The sequence below is a fragment of the Oryzias latipes genome, chromosome 1, assembly GCF_002234675.1.
Source record: "Oryzias latipes chromosome 1, ASM223467v1".
Lineage (NCBI taxonomy): Eukaryota > Metazoa > Chordata > Actinopteri > Beloniformes > Adrianichthyidae > Oryzias > Oryzias latipes.
In genome coordinates, this window is record NC_019859.2 from 32,283,766 (window position 1) to 32,310,525 (window position 26,760).

The window sequence follows — 26,760 nt, forward strand, 5'->3', positions numbered from 1 at the left end:
AAGCTGAAAAGGTTGAACATTGTTATAGTAGAATGGTAAAAATAGGTGAAAGTTTGAAGAAGTTTAAAATTGCCTCACATTTTGGCACAAAATGGCCGCCAAACTGTAGGTGGTGTTGCCATCCCATAATAATTTTGAACTTTATGTTGAAGTCCAAAACCTTGTGAACATTTCAATATTTGAACGGTGTCTCTAGCCAAAAGAATGTTAAAGTTACAATTGTTTAAAGAAGCAAAGGTGTGGCCAATGGAGCAAAAAGATTGGAAAATCTGGGAATATCCGGGAATATCTGGAAAAGTTCAAGGATTTGAAGGACCAAATGTCATAGCTGAAAGGAATAAGCTGAAAGAGTTGAACATTGTAATAGTAGAATGGTAAAAATAGGTGAAAGTTTGAAGAAGTATAAAATTGCCTCACATTTTGGCACAAAATGGCCGCCAAACTGTAGGTGGTGTTGCCATCCCATAATAATTTTGAGCCTTATGTTGAAGTCCAAAGCCTTTTGAACATTTAAATGTTTGAACGGTGTCTCTACCTGAAAGCATGTTGACGTTACAATGGTTTAAAGAAGCAAAGGTGTGGTCAATGGAGCAAAATAATTGGAAAATCCGGGAATATCCGGGAATATCTGGAAAAGTTCAAGGATTTGAAGAACAAAATGCCATAGCTAGAATAAGATGAAAGAGCTGAACATTTTCATAGTCGAACGGTTAAAATAGGTGAAAAATTGTAGAAGGAGTTTAACTGTGAACTTCTGCACGAAAAATTCTCCATGTATTTCAATGGAGCAAAAATTCCCGGAAAACCTGGAATATCTTAAAAAGTAAAAGGATTTGAAAAACCAAAAGTCATAGCACAAATAAGCACAAAGAGCTGAACATTTTAAAAGTTGAATGGTTACAATCGGTTAAAAATTGTAGAAGGAGTTAAGCGGCGAAAAACGGCGGAAGATAGGCGTAAAGAATAATAAATAAAGAGAAACAGGAAAACAAAGGGTTGAATGCTTTACAGCATTCAACCAATAAAGAGAAACAGAAAAACAAAGGGTTGAATGCTTTACAGCATTCAACCAACTAGAAGGAGCTGCATTTCCAGAAGAAAATGCAGGGTTGAATGCTGTATTGCTGAATGAAAGCAGAAATATGATGAAAAAGCTGAACATTGTAAAAGTAGAATGTCTAAAATAGGTCAAACATTGTAGAAGGAGTTAAGCATGAAAGCTGAAATTGTTCAAAAAAATGGCTGAATTGTCCTGCAAAATCCTGAAATATTTTGAAAAGTTAAAGGACCACAAGTCAAAGGTGAACATTGTAAAAGTAGAATGACCAAAACAGGTAAAAATTTGTAGACGGAGTTAAGCATGAAAGCTGGAAATGTTGAAAAAATGGATGTTCTGTTGAAAATTTGAAGATGATGCTAAAATGGCTAAAAGTGCTAGCATCAGCATCATCAACTGACTCAAAAAAAACAATTTTTTTTGAGAATATCATATTGGTAAAAGCTACCTGTCTAAGTTGACAGAAAATCCACTTTTTTCAAAATGGCGGCTTTTCTACTAATTCTATCTCCATAGCAACCATTTTACGTTTGAGTCGGCATGGGATGACGAACAAATCGACGTCAGTTTCAGACAAATCGGAAAAAGTAAACCTTTGGACGTCCTTAGCAACGAAGTTTGTTGGCTAACCACGCCCACATTCCTTATATGTCCAGATCCAGTGAATTTCAATCTGTTCAGTTCCAGCCATGGATTAAGTTTATTGCAATATTTGCTTCAGATTTTGTCATAAAAAGGCCACCAACATTAGGTTGTGTCGACATCCCATAATGATTTCTAAACGTATTTAATAGTCCATAGCCTTGTGATCATTTTAATGTTTGAACGGTGTCTCTAGCTGCAAGTATTTTGAAGTTATATTCGTTTAAAGAAACAAAGGCTTTCAGATTTGAAAAACACAAAATGGCTGCCAAACAGTCTCCATCCCATAATGCCTTCAAACCTTGATGTTATAATCCAAAGCACTAATCATTTGACAGTAAAAGTGGAGCCACATCATGCAACAGGAGACGTTGTGGCAAAAGCAGAACTTCAAGATCAAATCTCTCAACTATGCATGTGTCATTTGTTTTTGCACACACATCCATTTATAATGGAGAGATATATTGATCATCAGCTAGCTAGCTAACTGAATGATACAGCATTATATTTCATTGAACCACTAACTTATGTGGTGCAAAAACATCATAGTCACTTCTCGTAACAGCCACCTAACTCATGGTTTGGGAATCAACACTTTCCCATGAGCCTTCACTTTTGAAAAGTCACAGGATTTGAAGGTCCAAAAGTGGTGGTAAAAAAAAATTTTGGAGGTAAAAAAATTGTAAAAGGAGTTAAACAAGGCATGAAATTATTAAAAAATGGCTGAATTAATGAAAATTTGAAGATTTGAAGGAAAGGAATGAGCTGAACTGTTTCATACAATGGTTAAAATAAGTAAAAACCTGTAAAAGAAGTTTAGCACAAGGATTCTCTATGTATTTTAATGGAGCAAAAAATCGTTCAATGATTTGAATGACCAAAAGTAATAACTGTAATAAGTTGAAAGAGTTGAACATTTTAAAAGTAAAATGGTAAAAAAATTTGAAGGGCCCGAAGCGGGTGTCGAACCGGTCGCTTCGTGCATCATAACTTCCCAATGCATTTTAATAGGGCAAAAATTCCCGGAAAAACTGGAATATCTTAAAAAGTACAAGGATTAGAAGTACCAAAAGTCATAGCAATAATAAGCTGAAAAAGCTGAACATTTTAAAAGTTGAATGGTTACAATCGGTTAAAAATTGTAGAAGTAGTTAAGTGTCAAAAAACGGCGGAAGATAGTATAAATAATAATAATAATAAACTAGAAGGAGCTGCATTTCCAGAAGAAAATGCAGGGTTGAATGCTGTATTGCTGAATGAAAGCAGAAATATGATGAAAAAGCTGAACATTGTAAAAGTAGAATGTCTAAAATAGGTCAAACATTGTAGAAGGAGTTAAGCATGAAAGCTGAAGTTGTTGAAAAAATGGCTGAAATTTCCTGGAAAATCCTGGAATATTTTGAAAAATTAAAGGACCAAAAGTCAAAGGTGAACATTGTAAAAGAAGAATGACGAAAACGGATCAAAATTTGTAGACGGAGTTAAGCATGAAAGTTGAAATTGTTGAAAAAATGGATGTACTGTTGAAAATTTGAAGATGATGCTAAAATGGCTAAAAGTGCTAGCATCAGCATCATCAACTGACTAAAAAAATCACATTGTTTAAGAGTGTCATGTTGGTAAAAGCTACATGTTCTAAGTTGAAAGAAAATCCACTTTTTTCAAAATGGCGGCTTTTCTATTAATTTCATCTCCATAGCAACCATTTTATGTTTGGGTCGCCTGGGGATGACGAACAAATTGACGTCAGTTTCAGACAAATCGGAAAAAGTAAACCTTTGGACGTCCTTAGCAACGAAGTTTGTTGGCTAACCACGCCCACATTCCATATATGTCCAGATCCAGTGAATTTCAATATGTTCAGTTCCAGCCATGGATGAAGTTTATTGCAATATTTGCTTCAGATTTTGTCATAAAATGGCCACCAAACAGTAGTTTGTGTCGACATCCCATAATGATTTCTAAACGTATTTTATAGTCCAAAGCCTTGTGATCATTTTAATGTTTGAACGGTGCCTCTAGCTACAAGTATGTTGAAGTTATAATGGTTGAAAGAAACAAAGGTTTGCAAGGATTTTTTTTCAATGTATTTCAATGAAGCAAAAAATCCTGAAATATCCTAAAATATCTTAAAAAGTACAAGGATTTGAAAAACCAAAAGTCATAGCAGTAATAAGATGAAAGAGCTGAACATTTTAAAAGTTGAACGGTTCAAATAGGTTAAAAATTGTAGGAGGAGTTAAGTGCCGAAAAACGGCGGAAGATAGCATAAGAGGAAAACAAATGTAACACTAGAAGGAGCTGCATTTCCAGAAGAAAATGCAGGGTTGAATGCTGTACTGCTGAATGAAAGCTGAATTAGCTGAAGAAATGGCTGAACTGTACTGGAAGAACCATGAAAAGTTAAAGGTGCAAAAGTCCTAGCAGGAATAAGATGAAAAAGTTGAACATTGTAATAGTAGAATGGCTGAAATAGGTCAAAATTTGTAGGACTTAAGCATGAAAGCTGAAATTGTTGAAAAAATGGCTGAATTGTTGAAAATTTGAAGATGTTGCTAAAATGGCTAAAAGTACTAGCATTGGAATCAGCATCATCAACTGACTCCAAAAAACACGTTGTTTGAGAGTATTATATTGGTAAAAGCTACATGTTCTAAGTTGATAGAAAATCCACTCTTTTCAAAATGGCGGCTTTTCTATTGATTTTATCTCCATAGCAACCATTTTATGTTTGGGTCGCCTGTAGATGAGGAACAAATCAACGTCGGTTTCAGACGAATCGGAAAAAGTAAACTTTTGGACGTCCTTAGCAACGAGCTTTGTTTGCTAACCACGCCCACATTCCTTATATGTCCAGATCCAGTGAATTTCAATATGTTCAGTTCCAGCCATGGATGAAGTTTATTGCAACATTTGCTTCAGATTTTGTCAAAAAATGCCCACCAAACAGTAGGTTGTGTTGCCATCCCATAATAATTTCAAAACGTATGTTGAAGTCCAAAGCCTTGTGAGCATTTCAATGTTTGAACGGTGCCTCTAGCTGAAAGCTTGTTAAAGTTATAATGCTTGAAAGCAACAAAGGTTTTCAAGGATTCTCCATGTATTTAAATGAAGCAAAAGTCTTGGAAAATCCTGGAAAATCTTGGAATATCTTGAAAAGTTCAAAGATTTGAAAGACTAAAAGTCGTAGCTGAAAGGAATAAGCTGAAAGGGTTGAACATTGTAATAGTAGAAGGATTAAAATACGTGAAAGTTTGAAGAAGTTTAAAATTGCCTCACATTTTGGCACAAAATGGCCGCCAAACTGTAGGTGGTGTTGCCATCCCATAATAATTTTGAACTTTATGTTGAAGTCCAAAACCTTGTGAACATTTCAATATTTGAACGGTGTCTCTAGCCAAAAGAATGTTAAAGTTACAATGGTTTAAAGAAGCAAAGGTGTGGCCAATGGAGCAAAAATCTTGGAAAATCTGGGAATATCCGGGAATATCTGGAAAAGTTCAAAGATTTGAAGGACCAAAAGTCATAGCTGAAAGGAATAAGATGAAAGGGTTGAACATTGTAATAGTAGAATGGTAAAAATAGGTGAAAGTTTGAAGAAGTTTAAAATTGCCTCACATTTTGGCACAAAATGGCCGCCAAACTGTAGGTGGTGTTGCCATCCCATAATAATTTTTAAACCTTATGTTGAAGTCCAAAACCTTGTGAACATTTCAATATTTGAACGGTGTCTCTAGCCAAAAGAATGTTAAAGTTACAATTGTTTAAAGAAGCAAAGGTGTGGCCAATGGAGCAAAAAGATTGGAAAATCTGGGAATATCCGGGAATATCTGGAAAAGTTCAAAGATTTGAAGGACCAAAAGTCATAGCTGAAAGGAATAAGATGAAAGGGTTGAACATTGTAATAGTAGAATGGTAAAAATAGGTGAAAGTTTGAAGAAGTTTAAAATTGCCTCACATTTTGGCACAAAATGGCCGCCAAACTGTAGGTGGTGTTGCCATCCCATAATAATTTTGAACCTTATGTTGAAGTCCAAAACCTTGTGAACATTTCAATATTTGAACGGTGTCTCTAGCCAAAAGAATGTTAAAGTTACAATTGTTTAAAGAAGCAAAGGTGTGGCCAATGGAGCAAAAAGATTGGAAAATCTGGGAATATCCGGGAATATCTGGAAAAGTTCAAAGATTTGAAGGACCAAAATGTCATAGCTAGAATAAGATGAAAGAGCTGAACATTTTCATAGTCGAACGGTTAAAATAGGTGAAAAATTGTAGAAGGAGTTTAACTGTGAACTTCTGAACGAAAAATTCTCCATGTATTTCAATGGAGCAAAAATTCCCGGAAAACCTGGAATATCTTAAAAAGTAAAAGGATTTGAAAAACCAAAAGTCATAGCAGAAATAAGATGAAAGAGATGAACATTTTAAAAGTAGAATGGTTAAAATAGGTTAAAAATTGTAGAAGTAGTTAAACGCCAAAAAACGGCGGAAGATACTATAATAACTAGAAAGAGCTGCATTTCCAGAAGAAAATGCAGGGTTGAATGCTGTACTGCTGAATGAAAGCTAAATTTGCTGAAGAAATGGCTGAACTGTACTGGAAAAACCTTGAAAAGTTAAAGGATCAGAAGTCCTAGCAGGAATAAGCTGAAAAGGTGGAAAATTGTAATAGTAGAATAGCTAAAATAGGTCAAAATTTGTAGAAGGAGTTAAGCATTAAAGCTGAAATTGTTGAAAAAAAGCCTGAACTGTTGAAAATTTGAAGATGCTAAATTGGCTAAAAGTGCGAGCATTGGAATCAGCATCATCAAATGACTCAAAAAAACACATTGTTTGAGAGTATCATATTGGTAAAAGCTACATGTTCTAAGTTGATAGAAAATCCACTTTTTTTCAAAATGGCGTCTTTTCTATTAATTTTATCTCCATAGCAACCATTTTATGTTTGGGTCGCCTGGGGATGACGAACAAATCGACGTCAGTTTCAGACAAATCGGAAAAAGTAAACCTTTGGACGTCCTTAGCAACAAAGTTTGTTTGCTAACCACGCCCACATTCCTTATATGTCCAGATCCATTGAATTTCAATATGTTCAGTTCCAGCCATGGATGAAGTTTATTGCAATATTTGCTTCAGATTTTGTCAAAAAATGCCCACCAAACAGTAGGTTGTGTCGACATCCCATAATGATTTCTAAACCTATTTTATAGTCCAAAGCCTTGTGATCAATTAAACGTTTGAACGGTGTCTCTAGCTAAAGGCATGTTGAAGTTACAATGGTTGAAAAAACCAAAGGTTTTCAAGGATTCTCAATGTATTTAAATGAAGCAAAAATCTTGGAAAATCCTGGAAAATCTTGGAATATCTTGAAAAGTTCAAAGATTTGAAAGACTAAAAGTCGTAGCTGAAAGGAATAAGCTGAAAGGGTTGAACATTGTAATAGTAGAAGGATTAAAATACGTGAAAGTTTGAAGAAGTTTAAAATTGCCTCACATTTTGGCACAAAATGGCCGCCAAACTGTCGGTGGTGTTGCCATCCCATAATAATTTTGAACTTCATGTTGAAGTCCAAAACCTTGTGAACATTTCAATATTTGAACGGTGTCTCTAGCCAAAAGAATGTTAAAGTTACAATTGTTTAAAGAAGCAAAGGTGTGGCCAATGGAGCAAAAAGATTGGAAAATCTGGGAATATCCGGGAATATCTGGAAAAGTTCAAGGATTTGAAGGACCAAAAGTCATAGCTGAAAGGAATAAGATGAAAGGGTTGAACATTGTAATAGTAGAATGGTAAAAATAGGTGAAAGTTTGAAGAAGTTTAAAATTGCCTCACATTTTGGCACAAAATGGCCGCCAAACTGTAGGTGGTGTTGCCATCCCATAATAATTTTGAACCTTATGTTGAAGTCCAAAACCTTGTGAACATTTCAATATTTGAACGGTGTCTCTAGCCAAAAGAATGTTAAAGTTACAATTGTTTAAAGAAGCAAAGGTGTGGCCAATGGAGCAAAAACATTGGAAAATCTGGGAATATCCGGGAATATCTGGAAAAGTTCAAAGATTTGAAGGACCAAAATGTCATAGCTAGAATAAGATGAAAGAGCTGAACATTTTCATAGTCGAACGGTTAAAATAGGTGAAAAATTGTAGAAGGAGTTTAACTGTGAACTTCTGAACGAAAAATTCTCCATGTATTTCAATGGAGCAAAAATTCCCGGAAAACCTGGAATATCTTAAAAAGTAAAAGGATTTGAAAAACCAAAAGTCATAGCAGAAATAAGATGAAAGAGATGAACATTTTAATAGTAGAATGGTTAAAATAGGTTAAAATTTGTAGAAGTAGTTAAACGCCAAAAAACGGCGGAAGATACTATAATAACTAGAAGGAGCTGCATCTCCAGAAGAAAATGCAGGGTTGAATGCTGTATTGCTGATAGAAAGCTTAATTTGTAAAAGAAATGGCTGAACTGAGCTGAAAGAGCTCAACATTTTAAAAGTAAAATGGTTAAAAAAGGTGAAAACCTGTAAAAAAGGTTAAGCACAAGAATTCCCTATGTATTTTAATGGAGCAAAAATCCTGCAAAATCTCGGAATATCTTAAAAATTTTAATGATTTGAATGACCAAAAGTAATATCTGTAATAAGTTGAAAGAGTTGAACATTTAAAAAGGTGAATGGTAGAAAAATTTCAAGTGTCCGAACCGGGTGTCGATCCGGGAACCTCTTGCACCATAACTTTCCAATGCATTTTAATAGGGCAAAAATTCCCGGAAAAACTGGAATATCTTAAAAAGTACAAGGATTAGAAGTACCAAAAGTCATAGCAATAATAAGCTGAAAGAGCTGAACATTTTAAAAGTTGAATGGTAAAAATAGGTTAAAAATTGTAGAAGTAGTTAAGTGTCAAAAAACGGCGGAAGATAGTATAAATAATAATAATAATAATAAATAAAGAGAAACAGGAAAACAAAGGGTTGAATGCTTTACAGCATTCAACCAACTAGAAGGAGCTGCATTTCCAGAAGAAAATGCAGGGTTGAATGCTGTACTGCTGAATGAAAGCTGAATTAGCTGAAGAAATGGCTGAACTGTACTGGAAGAACCATGAAAAGTTAAAGGTTTCAAAAGTCCTAGCAGGAATAAGCTGAAAAAGTTGAACATTGTAATAGTAGAATGGCTGAAATAGGTCAAAATTTGTAGGACTTAAGCATGAAAGCTGAAATTGTTGAAAAAAATGGCTGAATTGTTGAAAATTTGAAGATGTTGCTAAAATGGCTAAAAGTACTAGCATTGGAATCAGCATCATCAACTGACTCCAAAAAACATGTTGTTTGAGAGTATTATATTGGTAAAAGCTACATGTTCTAAGTTGATAGAAAATCCACTCTTTTCAAAATGGCGGCTTTTCTATTGATTTTATCTCCATAGCAACCATTTTATGTTTGGGTCGCCTGGAGATGAGGAACAAATCAACGTCGGTTTCAGATGAATCGGAAAAAGTAAACTTTTGGACGTCCTTAGCAACGAGCTTTGTTTGCTAACCACGCCCACATTCCTTATATGTCCAGATCCAGTGAATTTCAATATGTTCAGTTCCAGCCATGGATGAAGTTTATTGCAACATTTGCTTCAGATTTTGTCAAAAAATGCCCACCAAACAGTAGGTTGTGTTGCCATCCCATAATAATTTCAAAACGTATGTTGAAGTCCAAAGCCTTGTGAGCATTTCAATGTTTGAACGGTGCCTCTAGCTGAAAGCTTGTTAAAGTTATAATGCTTGAAAGCAACAAAGGTTTTCAAGGATTCTCCATGTATTTAAATGAAGCAAAAATCTTGGAAAATCCTGGAAAATCTTGGAATATCTTGAAAAGTTCAAAGATTTGAAAGACTAAAAGTCGTAGCTGAAAGGAATAAGCTGAAAGGGTTGAACATTGTAATAGTAGAAGGATTAAAATACGTGAAAGTTTGAAGAAGTTTAAAACTGCCTCACATTTTGGCACAAAATGGCCGCCAAACTGTAGGTGGTGTTGCCATCCCATAATAATTTTGAACTTTATGTTGAAGTCCAAAACCTTGTGAACATTTCAATATTTGAACGGTGTCTCTAGCCAAAAGAATGTTAAAGTTACAATTGTTTAAAGAAGCAAAGGTGTGGCCAATGGAGCAAAAACATTGGAAAATCTGGGAATATCCGGGAATATCTGGAAAAGTTCAAGGATTTGAAGGACCAAAAGTCATAGCTGAAAGGAATAAGCTGAAAAGGTTGAACATTGTAATAGTAGAAGGATTAAAATACGTGAAAGTTTGAAGAAGTTTAAAATTGCCTCACATTTTGGCACAAATTGGCCGCCAAACTGTAGGTGGTGTTGCCATCCCATAATAATTTTGAACTTTATGTTGAAGTCCAAAACCTTGTGAACATTTCAATATTTGAACGGTGTCTCTAGCCAAAAGAATGTTAAAGTTACAATTGTTTAAAGAAGCAAAGGTGTGGCCAATGGAGCAAAAACATTGGAAAATCTGGGAATATCCGGGAATATCTGGAAAAGTTCAAAGATTTGAAGGACCAAAAGTCATAGCTGAAAGGAATAAGATGAAAGGGTTGAACATTGTAATAGTAGAATGGTAAAAATAGGTGAAAGTTTGAAGAAGTTTAAAATTGCCTCACATTTTGGCACAAAATGGCCGCCAAACTGTAGGTGGTGTTGCCATCCCATAATAATTTTTAAACCTTATGTTGAAGTCCAAAACCTTGTGAACATTTCAATATTTGAACGGTGTCTCTAGCCAAAAGAATGTTAAAGTTACAATTGTTTAAAGAAGCAAAGGTGTGGCCAATGGAGCAAAAAGATTGGAAAATCTGGGAATATCCGGGAATATCTGGAAAAGTTCAAGGATTTGAAGGACCAAAAGTCATAGCTGAAAGGAATAAGCTGAAAAGGTTGAACATTGTAATAGTAGAATGGTAAAAAAAGGTGAAAGTTTGAAGAAGTTTAAAATTGCCTCACATTTTGGCACAAAATGGCCGCCAAACTGTAGGTGGTGTTGCCATCCCATAATAATTTTGAACCTTATGTTGAAGTCCAAAACCTTGTGAACATTTCAATATTTGAACGGTGTCTCTAGCCAAAAGAATGTTAAAGTTACAATTGTTTAAAGAAGCAAAGGTGTGGCCAATGGAGCAAAAACATTGGAAAATCTGGGAATATCCGGGAATATCTGGAAAAGTTCAAAGATTTGAAGGACCAAAATGTCATAGCTAGAATAAAATGAAAGAGCTGAACATTTTCATAGTCGAACGGTTAAAATAGGTGAAAAATTGTAGAAGGAGTTTAACTGTGAACTTCTGAACGAAAAATTCTCCATGTATTTCAATGGAGCAAAAATTCCCGGAAAAACTGGAATATCTTAAAAAGTAAAAGGATTTGAAAAACCAAAAGTCATAGCAGAAAAAAGGTAAAAGAGCTGAACATTTTAAAAGTTGAATGGTTACAATCGGTTGAAAATTGTAGAAGGAGTTAAAGGCCGAAAAACGGCGGAAGATGAGCGTAATAAATAAATAAAGAGAAACAGGAAAACAAAGGGTTGAATGCTTTACAGCATTCAACCAACTAGAAGGAGCTGCATTTCCAGAAGAAAATGCAGGGTTGAATGCTGTAGTGCTGAATGAAAGCTGAATTAGCTGAAGAAATGGCTGAACTGTACTGGAAAAACCTTTTGAAAGGTTAAAGGTGCAAAAGTCCTAGCAGGAATAAGATGAAAAAGTTGAACATTGTAATAGTAGAATGGTAAAAATAGGTGAAAGTTTGAAGAAGTTTAAAATTGCCTCACATTTTGGCACAAAATGGCCGCCAAACTGTAGGTGGTGTTGCCATCCCATAATAATTTTTAAACCTTATGTTGAAGTCCAAAACCTTGTGAACATTTCAATATTTGAACGGTGTCTCTAGCCAAAAGAATGTTAAAGTTACAATTGTTTAAAGAAGCAAAGGTGTGGCCAATGGAGCAAAAAGATTGGAAAATCTGGGAATATCCGGGAATATCTGGAAAGGTTCAAGGATTTGAAGGACCAAAAGTCATAGCTGAAAGGAATAAGCTGAAAGGGTTGAACATTGTAATAGTAGAATGGTAAAAATAGGTGAAAGTTTGAAGAAGTTTAAAATTGCCTCACATTTTGGCACAAAATGGCCGCCAAACTGTAGGTGGTGTTGCCATCCCATAATAATTTTGAACCTTATGTTGAAGTCCAAAACCTTGTGAACATTTCAATATTTGAACGGTGTCTCTAGCCAAAAGAATGTTAAAGTTACAATTGTTTAAAGAAGCAAAGGTGTGGCCAATGGAGCAAAAAGATTGGAAAATTCAGGAATATCCGGGAATAAATGGAAAAGTTCAAAGATTTGAAGGACCAAAATGTCATAGCTAGAATAAGATGAAAGAGCTGAACATTTTCATAGTCGAACGGTTAAAATAGGTGAAAAATTGTAGAAGGAGTTTAACTGTGAACTTCTGAACGAAAAATTCTCCATGTATTTCAATGGAGCAAAAATTCCCGGAAAACCTGGAATATCTTAAAAAGTAAAAGGATTTGAAAAACCAAAAGTCATAGCAGAAATAAGATGAAAGAGATGAACATTTTAATAGTAGAATGGTTAAAATAGGTTAAAAATTGTAGAAGTAGTTAAACGCCAAAAAACGGCGGAAGATACTATAATAACTAGAAGGAGCTGCATTTCCAGAAGAAAATGCAGGGTTGAATGCTGTATTGCTGAAAGAAAACTTAATTTGTAAAAGGAATGGCTGAACTGAGCTGAAGGAGCTCAAAATTTTAGAAGTAAAATGGTTAAAATAGGTGAAAACCTGTAAAAGAGGTTAAGCACAAGAATTCCCTATGTAATTTAATGGAGCAAAAATCCTGGAAAATCTTAAAAAGTTCAATGATTTGAATGACCAAAAGTCATAGCAATAATGAGCTGAAAGAGCTCAAAATTTTAGAAGTAAAATGGTTAAAATAGGTGAAAACCTGTAAAAGAGGTTAAGCACAAGAATTCCCTATGTAATTTAATGGAGCAAAAATCCTGGAAAATCCTGGAATATCTTGAAAAGTTCAAAGATTTGAAAGACCAAAAGTAGTAGCTGAAAGGAATAAGCTGACACGGTTGAACATTGTAATAGTAGAATGATTAAAATAGGTGAAAGTTTGAAGAAGTTTAAAATTGCCTCACATTTTGGCACAAAATGGCCACCAAACTCTAGGTGGTGTTGCCATCCCATAATAGTTTTGAGCCTCATTTTGAAGTCCAAAGCCTTGTGAACATTTCAATGTTTGAACGGTGTCTCTAGCTGAAAGCATGTTGAAGTTACAATGGTTAAAACAAAAAAGGTTTTCAAGGATCATCCTTGTGTTTAAATGGAGCAAAATTCCTGGAAAATCCTGGAATATCTTAAAAAGTTCAATGATTTGAATGACCAAAAGTCATAGCAATAATGAGCTGAAAGAGCTCAAAATTTTAGAAGTAAAATGGTTAAAATAGGTGAAAACCTGTAAAAGAGGTTAAGCACAAGAATTCCCTATGTAATTTAATGGAGCAAAAATCCTGGAAAATCCTGGAATATCTTGAAAAGTTCAAAGATTTGAAAGACCAAAAGTAGTAGCTGAAAGGAATAAGCTGACAGGGTTGAACATTGTAATAGTAGAATGATTAAAATAGGTGAAAGTTTGAAGAAGTATAAAATTGCCTCACATTTTGGCACAAAATGGCCACCAAACTCTAGGTGGTGTTGCCATCCCATAATAGTTTTGAGCCTTATATTGAAGTCCAAAGCCTTGCGAACATTTCAATGTTTGAACTGTGTCTCTACCTACAAGTATGTGGAAGTTATATTGGTTGAAAGAAACTACAGTTTCAAATTTGAAAAACACAAAATGGCTGCCATGCAGTTTCCATCCCATAATGATTTCAAACTTTGATGTAATATTCCAAAGCACTAAGAATTTAACAGTGAAAGTACGGTCACTTCCTCCAGAAAGGGGCATTCTGTCTTATGTTCAACCTCATGACTAATTCTCTCAACTTTGCATGGGTCATGAATCTTAGCATACTCATCCATGTATAATTGAGAGCTGTGCTGATCATCAGCTAGATAGCTGGATGACACAGCATTTTATTGTCTTTGAACAACTAACGTGTGGCGTAACAACATGATAGTCAATTCTCGTAACAGCCACCTAACTCATGGTTTGGGAATCAACACTTCCCATGAGCCTTAGCGGCCGTGGGCGACGCTTGTTCACAAAATGGCTGAAGCACATGTTTGAACTGCAGCTTCCAGCTACGAGGAGGAAAATAAAAAATACATCAAAACTAACTTAGATTTGCTCCCACTGTTTTTTCTAACATACATTGAAACGTCAAAGCTTATGAGTAACCCCACCTCAAAGAAATTTCTTCCATGTAACGAAATATAATTGAGTTAGTGGAACTGAATTTCATCAAGAAAGGCAAGGTAAAAAAACATGCAGAAAAAGTCAGATGCTGGATTCGAACTGAGAACCTCAGTATTGTAAGACCACTTTCTAAGCCATTGAGCTAACATTTCTGTGACGACACAATGCAGCCGGTATCTATTAATCAAGCTTGTCGTATATAGTCTTATTGGGAGAAGCTGAGTTGAAACGATTTCATGCCACAGTTCGTTTTTTACGTGGAAAAAACGAACGAAAATTTTCACTTTTGAAAGGTCAAAGGATTTGAAGGACCAAAAGTGGTGGTAAAAAAATTGTGTAGGTACAAAAATTGTAAAAGGAGTTAAACAAGGCCCTAAATTGTTGAAAAAATGGCTGAATTGTTGAAAATTTGAAGATTTGAAGGAAAGGAATGGTTAGTACAATGGTTAAAGTAGGTAAAAACCTGTAAAAGAAGTTAAGCACAAGGATTCCCTGTGTATTTTAATGGAGCAAAAAATCCTGGAAAATCCTGGAATATCTTAAAAAGTTCAATGATTTGAATGACCAAAAGTAATCACTGTAATAAGTTGAAAGAGCTCAACATTTTAAAAGTAAAATGGTTAAAGTAGGTAAAAAACTGTAAAAGAAGTTAGGCACAAGGATTGCCTGTGTATTTTAATGGAGCAAAAATCCTGGAATATCTTAAAAAGTTGAAGTATTTCAAAAGCCAAAAGTAATAACTGTAATAAGTTGAAAGATTTGAACATTTTAAAAGTAAAATGGTAGAAAAAATATTAAGGGTCCGAACTGGGAGTCGATTCGGCAACCTTGTGCACCATAACTTCCCAATGCATTTTAATAGGGCAAAAATTCCCGGAAAAACTGGAATATCTTAAAAAGTACAAGGATTAAAAGTACCAAAAGTCATAGCAATAATTAGCTGAAAGAGCTGAACATTTTAAAAGTTGAATGGTAAAAATCGGTTAAAAACTGTAGAAGGAGTTAAGTGCCGAAAAACGGCGGAAGATGAGCGTAATAAAGAATAAATAAAGAGAAACAGGAAAACAAAGGGTTGAATGCTTTACAGCATTCAACCAATAATAATAATAATAAATAAAGAGAAACAGGAAAACAAAGGGTTGAATGCTTTACAGCATTCAACCAATAATAAACTAGAAGGAGCTGCATTTCCAGAAGAAAATGCAGGGTTGAATGCTGTATTGCTGAAAGAAAGCTTAATTTGTAAAAGAAATGGCTGAACTGAGCTGAAAGAGCTCAACATTTTAAAAGTAAAATGGTTAAAAAAGGTGAAAACCTGTAAAAAAGGTTAAGCACAAGAATTCCCTATGTATTTAAAGGAGCAAAAATCCTGCAAAATCTTGGAATATCTTAAAAATTTTAATGATTTGAATGACCAAAAGTAATATCTGTAATAAGTTGAAAGAGTTGAACATTTAAAAAGGTGAATGGTAGAAAAATTTCAAGTGTCCGAACCGGGTGTCGATCCGGGAACCTCTTGCACCATAACTTTCCAATGCATTTTAATAGGGCAAAAATTCCCGGAAAAACTGGAATATCTTAAAAAGTACAAGGATTAGAAGTACCAAGAGTCATAGCAATAATAAGCTGAAAGAGCTGAACATTTTAAAAGTTGAATGGTTACAATCGGTTAAAAATTGTAGAAGGAGTTAAGCGGCGAAAAACGGCGGAAGATAGGTGTAAAGAATAAAAAAAACTAGAAGAAGCTGCATTTCCAGAAGAAAATGCAGGGTTGAATGCTGTACTGCTGAATGAAAGCTGAATTAGCTGAAGAAATGGCTTAACTGTTCTGGAAAAACCTTGAAAAGTTAAAGGTGCAAAAGTCCTAGCAGGAATAAGATGAAAATGTTGAACATTGTAATAGTAGAATGGTTAAAATAGGTCAAAGTTTGTAGAAGGAGTTAAGCATGAAAGCTGAAATTGTTAAAAAATGGCTGAACTGTTGAAAATGTAAAGATAATGCTAATATGGCTAAAAGTGCTAGCATTGGAATCAGCATTATCAACTGACTCCAAAAAACACGTTGTTTGAGAGTATCATATTGGTAAAAGCTACATGTTCTAAGTTGATAGAAAATCCACTTTTTTCAAAATGGCGGCTTTCTATTAATTTTATCTCCATAGCAACCATTTTACGTTTGGGTCGCCTGGGTATGACGAACAAATCGACGTCAGTTTCAGACAAATCGGAAAAAGTAAACCTTTGGACGTCCTTAGCAACGAAGTTTGTTTGCTAACCACGCCCACATTCCTTATATGTCCAGATCCAGTGAATTTTAATATGTTCTGTTCCAGCCATGGATGAAGTTTATTGCAATATTTGCTTCATATTTTGTCATAAAATGGCCACCAAACAGTAGGTTGTGTCGACATCCCATAATGATTTCTAACCGTATTTTATGGCCCAAAGCTGAAAGAGTTGAACATTGAAATAGTAGAGTGGTTAAAATAGGTGAAAGTTTGAAGGAGTTTAAAATTGCCTCACATTTTGGCACAAAATGGCATTTAAACCGTAGGTAGTGTTGCCATCCCATAATAAGTTCAAAACCAATGCTGAAATCAAAAGCCTTGTGAAAATTTCAATGTTTGAACGGTGTCTCTAGCTGAAAGCATGTTGAAGTTACAATGGTTAAAGTAAACAAAGGTTTTCAATGATTATGCTTGTATTTAAATGGAGCATAGCTCCTGTAAAATCCTGGAATTTCCTGGAATATCTTGAAAATTTCAAGGATATGAAAGACCAAAATTCATAACTTAAAGGAATAAGCTATAAGAGTTGAACATTTCAATAGTAAAATGGTTAAAAACAGAAGTTTAAAAACGCCTCACGTTTAGGCACAAAATGGCCGCCAAACAGTAGGTTGTGTTGCCATCCCATAATAATTTCAAAACGTATGTTGAAGTCCAAAGCCTTGTGAACATTTCTATGTTTGAACAGTGCCTATAGCTGAAAGCATGTTAAAGTTATAATGCTTGAAAGCAACAAAGGTTTTCAAGGATTCTCCATGTATTTAAATGAAGCAAAAATCTTGGAAAATCCTGGAAAATCTTGGAATATCTTGGAATATCTTGAAAAGTTCAAAGATTTGAAAGACTAAAAGTCGTAGCTGAAAGGAATAAGATGAAAGGGTTGAACATTGTAATAGTAGAAGGATTAAAATACGTGAAAGTTTGAAGAAGTTTAAAATTGCCTCACATTTTGGCACAAAATGGCCGCCAAACTGTAGGTGGTGTTGCCATCCCATAATAATTTTGAGCCTTAAGTTGAAGTCCAAAACCTTGTGAACATTTCAATATTTGAACGGTGTCTCTAGCCAAAAGAATGTTAAAGTTACAATTGTTTAAAGAAGCAAAGGTGTGGCCAATGGAGCAAAAAGATTGGAAAATCTGGGAATCTCCGGGAATATCTGGAAAAGTTCAAGGATTTGAAGGACCAAAAGTCATAGCTGAAAGGAATAAGATGAAAGGGTTGAACATTGTAATAGTAGAATGGTAAAAATAGGTGAAAGTTTGAAGAAGTTTAAAATTGCCTCACATTTTGGCACAAAATGGCCGCCAAACTGTAGGTGGTGTTGCCATCCCATAATAATTTTGAACCTTATGTTAAAGTCCAAAACCTTGTGAACATTTCAATATTTGAACGGTGTCTCTAGCCAAAAGAATGTTAAAGTTACAATTGTTTAAAGAAGCAAAGGTGTGGCCAATGGAGCAAAAACATTGGAAAATTCAGGAATATCCGGGAATAAATGGAAAAGTTCAGGGATTTGAAGAACCAAAATGTCATAGCTAGAATAAGATGAAAGAGCTGAACATTTTCATAGTCGAACGGTTAAAATAGGTGAAAAATTGTAGAAGGAGTTTAACAGTGAACTTCTGCACGAAAAATTCTCCATGTATTTCAATGGAGCAAAAATTCCCGGAAAACCTGGAATATCTTAAAAAGTAAAAGGATTTGAAAAACCAAAAGTCATAGCACAAATAAGCAGAAAGATCTGAAAATTTTAAAAGTTGAATGGTTACAATCGGTTAAAAATTGTAGAAGGAGTTAAGCGGCGAAAAACGGCGGAAGATAGGTGTAAGGAATAATAATAAATAAAGAGAAACAGGAAAACAAAGGGTTGAATGCTTTACAGCATTCAACCAATAAAGAGAAACAGGAAAACAAAGGGTTGAATGCTTTACAGCATTCAACCAACTAGAAGGAGCTGCATTTCCAGAAGAAAATGCAGGGTTGAATGCTGTACTGCTGAATGAAAGCCGAATTAGCTGAAGAAATGGCTGAACTGTACTGGAAGAACCATGAAAAGTTAAAGGTGCAAAGTCCTAGCAGGAATAAGCTGAAAAAGTTGAACATTGTAATAGTAGAATGGCTGAAATAGGTCAAAATTTGTAGGACTTAAGCATGAAAGTATGAAATTGTTGAAAAAATGGCTGAATTGTTGAAAATTTGAAGATGTTGCTAGCTCGTGCTGGTTTGCGGCGCCTTCCGTCCGTGAAACCCGGGTTCGACTCCGGGCTGCTCCCTGTTCCCTTCTCTACCTCTGCCGGTTCCAAGTCCGGTTTGAGAAGGTTGCGTCAGGAAGGGCATCCGGCGTAAAAAAACATTGCCAAATTTACCATGCGACTCGTTCGCTGTGGCGACCCCTAATGGGAGAAGCCGAAAGTGGAAGAAGCTAAAATGGCTAAAAGTACTAGCATTGGAATCAACATCATCAACTGACTCCAAAAAACACGTTGTTTGAGAGTATTATATTGGTAAAAGCTACATGTTCTAAGTTGATAGAAAATCCACTCTTTTCAAAATGGCGGCTTTTCTATTGATTTTATCTCCATAGCAACCATTTTATGTTTGGGTCGCCTGGAGATGAGGAACAAATCAACGTCGGTTTCAGATGAATCGGAAAAAGTAAACTTTTGGACGTCCTTAGCAACGAGCTTTGTTTGCTAACCACGCCCACATTCCTTATATGTCCAGATCCAGTGAATTTCAATATGTTCAGTTCCAGCCATGGATGAAGTTTATTGCAACATTTGCTTCAGATTTTGTCAAAAAATGCCCACCAAACAGTAGGTTGTGTTGCCATCCCATAATAATTTCAAAACGTATGTTGAAGTCCAAAGCCTTGTGAGCATTTCAATGTTTGAACGGTGCCTCTAGCTGAAAGCTTGTTAAAGTTATAATGCTTGAAAGCAACAAAGGTTTTCAAGGATTCTCCATGTATTTAAATGAAGCAAAAATCTTGGAAAATCCTGGAAAATCTTGGAATATCTTGAAAAGTTCAAAGATTTGAAAGACTAAAAGTCGTAGCTGAAAGGAATAAGCTGAAAGGGTTGAACATTGTAATAGTAGAAGGATTAAAATACGTGAAAGTTTGAAGAAGTTTAAAATTGCCTCACATTTTGGCACAAAATGGCCGCCAAACTGTCGGTGGTGTTGCCATCCCATAATAATTTTGAACTTCATGTTGAAGTCCAAAACCTTGTGAACATTTCAATATTTGAACGGTGTCTCTAGCCAAAAGAATGTTAAAGTTACAATTGTTTAAAGAAGCAAAGGTGTGGCCAATGGAGCAAAAAGATTGGAAAATCTGGGAATATCCGGGAATATCTGGAAAAGTTCAAGGATTTGAAGGACCAAAAGTCATAGCTGAAAGGAATAAGATGAAAGGGTTGAACATTGTAATAGTAGAATGGTAAAAATAGGTGAAAGTTTGAAGAAGTTTAAAATTGCCTCACATTTTGGCACAAAATGGCCGCCAAACTGTAGGTGGTGTTGCCATCCCATAATAATTTTGAACCTTATGTTGAAGTCCAAAACCTTGTGAACATTTCAATATTTGAACGGTGTCTCTAGCCAAAAGAATGTTAAAGTTACAATTGTTTAAAGAAGCAAAGGTGTGGCCAATGGAGCAAAAACATTGGAAAATCTGGGAATATCCGGGAATATCTGGAAAAGTTCAAAGATTTGAAGGACCAAAATGTCATAGCTAGAATAAGATGAAAGAGCTGAACATTTTCATAGTCGAACGGTTAAAATAGGTGAAAAATTGTAGAAGGAGTTTAACTGTGAACTTCTGAACGAAAAATTCTCCATGTATTTCAATGGAGCAAAAATTCCCGGAAAACCTGGAATATCTTAAAAAGTAAAAGGATTTGAAAAACCAAAAGTCATAGCAGAAATAAGATGAAAGAGATGAACATTTTAATAGTAGAATGGTTAAAATAGGTTAAAATTTGTAGAAGTAGTTAAACGCCAAAAAACGGCGGAAGATACTATAATAACTAGAAGGAGCTGCATTTCCAGAAGAAAATGCTGGGTTGAATGCTGTACTGCTGAATGAAAGCTGAATTAGCTGAAGAAATGGCTTAACTGTACTGGGAAAACCTTGAAAAGTTAAATGTGCAAAAGTCCTAGCAGGAATAAGATGAAAAAGTTGAACATTGTAATAGTAGAATGGCTGAAATAGGTCAAAGTTTGTAGAAGAAGTTAAGCATTAAAGCTGAAATTGTTGAAAAAATGGATGTACTGTTGAAAATTTGAAGATGATGCTAAAATGGCTAAAAGTGCTAGCATTGGAATCAGCATCATCAACTGACTCCAAAAAACACGTTGTTTGAGAGTATTATATTGGTAAAAGCTACATGTTCTAAGTTGATAGAAAATCCAGTCTTTTCAAAATGGCAGCTTTTCTATTAATTTTATCTCCATAGCAACCATTTTACGTTTGGGTCGGCATGGGATGACGAACAAATCGACGTCAGTTTCAGACAAATCGGAAAAAGTAAACCTTTGGACGTCCTTAGCAACGAAGTTTGTTGGCTAACCACGCCCACATTCCTTATATGTCCAGATCCAGTGAATTTCAATCTGTTCAGTTCCAGCCATGGATGAAGTTTATTGAAATATTTGCTTCAGATTTTGTCATAAAAAGGCCACCAAACAGTAGGTTGTTTCGACATCCCATAATGATTTCAAAACGTATGTTGAAGTCCAAAGCCTTGTGAGCATTTCAATGTTTGAACGGTGCCTCTAGCTGAAAGCATGTTAAAGTTATAATGCTTGAAAGCAACAAAGGTTTTCAAGGATTCTCCATGTATTTAAATGAAGCAAAAATCTTGGAAAATCCTGGAAAATCTTGGAATATCTTGAAAAGTTCAAAGATTTGAAAGACTAAAAGTCGTAGCTGAATGGAATAAGCTGAAAGGGTTGAATATTGTAATAGTAGAATGGTAAAAATAGGTGAAAGTTTGAAGAAGTTTAAAATTGCCTCACATTTTGGCACAAAATGGCCGCCAAACTGTAGGTGGTGTTGCCATCCCATAATAATTTTGAACCTTATGTTGAAGTCCAAAACCTTGTGAACATTTCAATATTTGAACGGTGTCTCTAGCCAAAAGAATGTTAAAGTTACAATTGTTTAAAGAAGCAAAGGTGTGGCCAATGGAGCAAAAAGATTGGAAAATCTGGGAATATCCGGGAATATCTGGAAAAGTTCAAGGATTTGAAGGACCAAAAGTCATAGCTGAAAGGAATAAGCTGAAAGAGTTGAACATTGTAATAGTAGAATGGTAAAAATAGGTGAAAGTTTGAAGAAGTTTAAAATTGCCTCACATTTTGGCACAAAATGGCCGCCAAACTGTAGGTGGTGTTGCCATCCCATAATAATTTTGAGCCTTATGTTGAAGTCCAAAGCCTTTTGAACATTTAAATGTTTGAACGGTGTCTCTACCTGAAAGCATGTTGACGTTACAATGGTTTAAAGAAGCAAAGGTGTGGTCAATGGAGCAAAATAATTGGAAAATCCGGGAATATCCGGGAATATCTGGAAAAGTTCAAGGATTTGAAGAACAAAATGCCATAGCTAGAATAAGATGAAAGAGCTGAACATTTTCATAGTCGAACGGTTAAAATAGGTGAAAAATTGTAGAAGGAGTTTAACTGTGAACTTCTGAACGAAAAATTCTCCATGTATTTCAATGGAGCAAAAATTCCCGGAAAAACTGGAATATCTTAAAAAGTAAAAGGATTTGAAAAACCAAAAGTCATAGCAGAAAAAAGGTAAAAGAGCTGAACATTTTAAAAGTTGAATGGTTACAATCGGTTGAAAATTGTAGAAGGAGTTAAAGGCCGAAAAACGGCGGAAGATGAGCGTAATAAATAAATAAAGAGAAACAGGAAAACAAAGGGTTGAATGCTTTACAGCATTCAACCAATAACTAGAAGGAGCTGCATTTCCAGAAGAAAATGCAGGGTTGAATGCTGTACTGCTGAATGAAAGCTGAATTAGCTGAAGAAATGGCTCAACTGTACTGGAAGAACCATGAAAAGTTAAAGGTGCAAAAGTCCTAGCAGGAATAAGCTGAAAAAGTTGAACATTGTAATAGTAGAATGGCTGAAATAGGTCAAAATTTGTAGGACTTAAGCATGAAAGCTGAAATTGTTGAAAAAATGGCTGAATTGTTGAAAATTTGAAGATGTTGCTAAAATGGCTAAAAGTACTAGCATTGGAATCAGCATCATCAACTGACTCCAAAAAACACATTGTTTGAGAGTATCATATTGGTAAAAGCTACATGTTCTAAGTTGATAGAAAATCCACTCTTTTCAAAATGGCGGCTTTTCTATTGATTTTATCTCCATAGCAACCATTTTATGTTTGGGTCGCCTGGAGATGAGGAACAAATCAATGTCGGTTTCAGATGAATCGGAAAAAGTAAATTTTTGGACGTCCTTAGCAACGAGCTTTGTTTGCTAACCACGCCCACATTCCTTATATGTCCAGATCCAGTGAATTTCAATATGTTCAGTTCCAGCCATGGATGAAGTTTATTGCAACATTTGCTTCAGATTTTGTCAAAAAATGCCCACCAAACAGTAGGTTGTGTTGCCATCCCATAATAATTTCAAAACGTATGTTGAAGTCCAAAGCCTTGTGAGCATTTCAATGTTTGAACGGTGCCTCTAGCTGAAAGCATGTTAAAGTTATAATGCTTGAAAGCAACAAAGGTTTTCAAGGATTCTCCATGTATTTAAATGAAGCAAAAATCTTAGAAAATCCTGGAAAATCTTGGAATATCTTGAAAAGTTCAAAGATTTGAAAGACTAAAAGTCGTAGCTGAAAGGAATAAGCTGAAAGGGGTTGAACATTGTAATAGTAGAAGGATTAAAATACGTGAAAGTTTGAAGAAGTTTAAAATTGCCTCACATTTTGGCACAAAATGGCCGCCAAACTGTAGGTGGTGTTGCCATCCCATAATAATTTTGAACCTTATGTTGAAATCCAAAACCTTGTGAACATTTCAATATTTGAACGGTGTCTCTAGCCAAAAGAATGTTAAAGTTACAATTGTTTAAAGAAGCAAAGGTGTGGCCAATGGAGCAAAAACATTGGAAAATCTGGGAATATCCGGGAATATCTGGAAAAGTTCAAGGATTTGAAGGACCAAAAGTCATAGCTGAAAGGAATAAGCTGAAAGGGTTGAACATTGTAATAGTAGAATGGTAAAAATAGGTGAAAGTTTGAAGAAGTTTAAAATTGCCTCACATTTTGGCACAAAATGGCCGCCAAACTGTAGGTGGTGTTGCCATCCCATAATAATTTTGAGCCTTATGTTGAAGTCCAAAACCTTGTGAACATTTCAATATTTGAACGGTGTCTCTAGCCAAAAGAATGTTAAAGTTACAATTGTTTAAAGAAGCAAAGGTGTGGCCAATGGAGCAAAAAGATTGGAAAATTCAGGAATATCCGGGAATAAATGGAAAAGTTCAGGGATTTGAACGACCAAAATGTCATAGCTTGAATAAGATGAAAGAGCTGAACATTTTCATAGTCGAACGGTTAAAATAGGTGAAAAATTGTAGAAGGAGTTTAACTGTGAACTTCTGAACGAAAAATTCTCCATGTATTTCAATGGAGCAAAAATTCCCGGAAAAACTGGAATATCTTAAAAAGTAAAAGGATTTGAAAAACCAAAAGTCATAGCAGGAATAAGCTGAAAGAGCTGAACATTTTAAAAGTTGAATGGTTAAAATGGGTTAAAAATTGTAGAAGTAGTTAAACGCCAAAAAACGGCGGAAGATACTATAAGATACGATAATAATAAATAAAGAGAAACAGGAAAACAAAGGGTTGAATGCTTTACAGCATTCAACCAATAAACTAGAAGGAGCTGCATTTCCAGAAGAAAATGCAGGGTTGAATGCTGTATTGCTGAATGAAAGCAGAAATATGATGAAAAAGCTGAACATTGTAAAAGTAGAATGTCTAAAATAGGTCAAACATTGTAGAAGGAGTTAAGCATGAAAGCTAAAAAATTGTTGAAAAAATGGCTGAAATGTCCTGGAAAACCCTGGAATATTTTGAACAATTAAAGGACCAAAAGTCAAAGGTAAACATTGTAAAAGTAGAATGACCAAAACAGGTCAAAATTTGTAGACGGAGTTAAGCATGAAAGCTGAAATTGTTGAAAAAATGGATGAACTGTTGAAAATTTGAAGATGATGCTAAAATGGCTAAAAGTGCTAGCATCAGCATCATCAACTGACTCAAAAAACCACATTGTTTAAGAGTATCATATTGGTAAAAGCTACATGTTCTAAGTTGACAGAAAATCCACTTTTTTCAAAATGGCGGCTTTTTTATTAATTTTATCTCCATAGCAACCATTTTACATTTGGGTCGGCATGGGATGACGAACAAATCGACGTCAGTTTCAGACAAATCAGAAAAAGTAAACCTTTGGACGTCCTTAGCAACGAAGTTTGTTGGCTAACCACGCCCACATTCCTTATATGTCCAGATCCAGTGAATTTCAATCTGTTCAGATCTAGCCATGGATGAAGTTTATTGCAATATCTGCTTCAGATTTTGTCATAAAAAGGCCACCAACATTAGGCTGTGTCGACATCCCATAATGATTTCTAAGCGTATTTTATAGTCCAAAGCCTTGTGATCATTTTAATGTTTGAACGGTGTCTCTAGCGACAAGTATGTTGAAGTTATATTCGTTTAAAGAAACAAAGGATTCAGATTTGAAAAACACAAAATGGCTACCAAACAGCCTCCATCCCATAATGACTACAAACCTGGAAGTTGTAATGCAAAGCTTTGATCATTTGACAGTAAAAGTGGAGGCACATGCTGCAGCAGGTGACATCATGTCATTTGATGAACCTCTAGATCAATTCTCTAAACTATGTATGTGCCATTAGTCTTAACACACTCATCCATATATGATGGAAAGCTATATTGATCATCCGCTAGCTAGCTGAATGACACAGCATAATATTTTCATTTAACCACTGTCATATGTGGTGTAAAAACATGATATTTACTTCTCGCAACAGCCACCTAACTCATGGTTTGGGAATCAACACTTTCCCATGAGCCTTAGCGGCCGTGGGCGGGGCTAAGGCCCGGGTCCCAACGCTTGTCCACAAGATGGCTGCGGAGCACATGTTTGAACTGCAGCTTCCAGCTACGAGGAGGAAAATAAAAAATACATCAAAACTAACTTAGATTTGCTCCCACTGTTTTTTGTAAGATACATTGAGTGTTTGTGTGTGTGCTTTAAGCTGCTCTGATCATTTTAACGTTTGAATGGTGTCTCTAGCTAAAATTGTGTGGAAGAAGCAAAGGTTCATGAAAAGATAAAGGAACAATGAATGAAAGCTGAATTTGCTGATGAAATGGCTGCACTGTCCTGGAAAATCCTGAAAAATCTTTAAAAGTAAAAGGATAAAAAGTCAAAGCTTATGAGTAACCCCACCTGAAAGAAAATGCTTCCATGTAACGAAATATAATTGAGTTAGTGGAACTGAATTTTATCAAGAAAGGCAAGGTAAAAAAAACATGCAGAAAAAGTCAGATGCTGGATTCGAACCCAGAACCTCAATATTGTAAGACCGCTTACTAAGCCGCTGAGCCAACACTTCTGTGAGAACATAATGCAGCCGGTATATTTTAATCAGGCTTGTCGTGCATCATCTTATCGGGAAAAGCCTAGTTGAAACGATTTCATGCCACAGTTCGTTATTTACGTGGAAAAAAAGAACGACAATTTTTACTTTTGAAAAGTCAAAGGATTTGAAAGACCAAAAGTGGTGGTAAAAAAGGATTCTCAATGTATTTAAATGGAGCAAAAATCTTGGAAAATCCTGTACAAGCATGGAATATCTTGAAAGGTTCAATGATTTGAATGACCAAAAGTAATAACTGTAATAAGTTGAAAGAGCTCAACATTTTAAAAGTATAGTGTTTAAAATAGGTGAAAAACTGTAAAAGAAGTTAAACACAAGGATTCCCTATGTATTTTAAAGGAGCAGAAATTCTGGAAAATCCTGGGATTTCTGTAAAAGTTGAAAGTTTAAAGGTCCAAAAGTAGTAGCTGTAATAAGTTGAAAGAGTTGAACATTTTATAAGTTAAATGGTTGAAAAATTTGAAGTGTCCGAACCGGGTCTTGAACCGGCGACTTCATGCACCATAACTTCCCAATGTATTTTAATAGGGCAAAAATTCCCAGAAAAACTGGAATATCTTAAAAAGTTGAAGGATTTGAAAAACCAAAAGTCATAG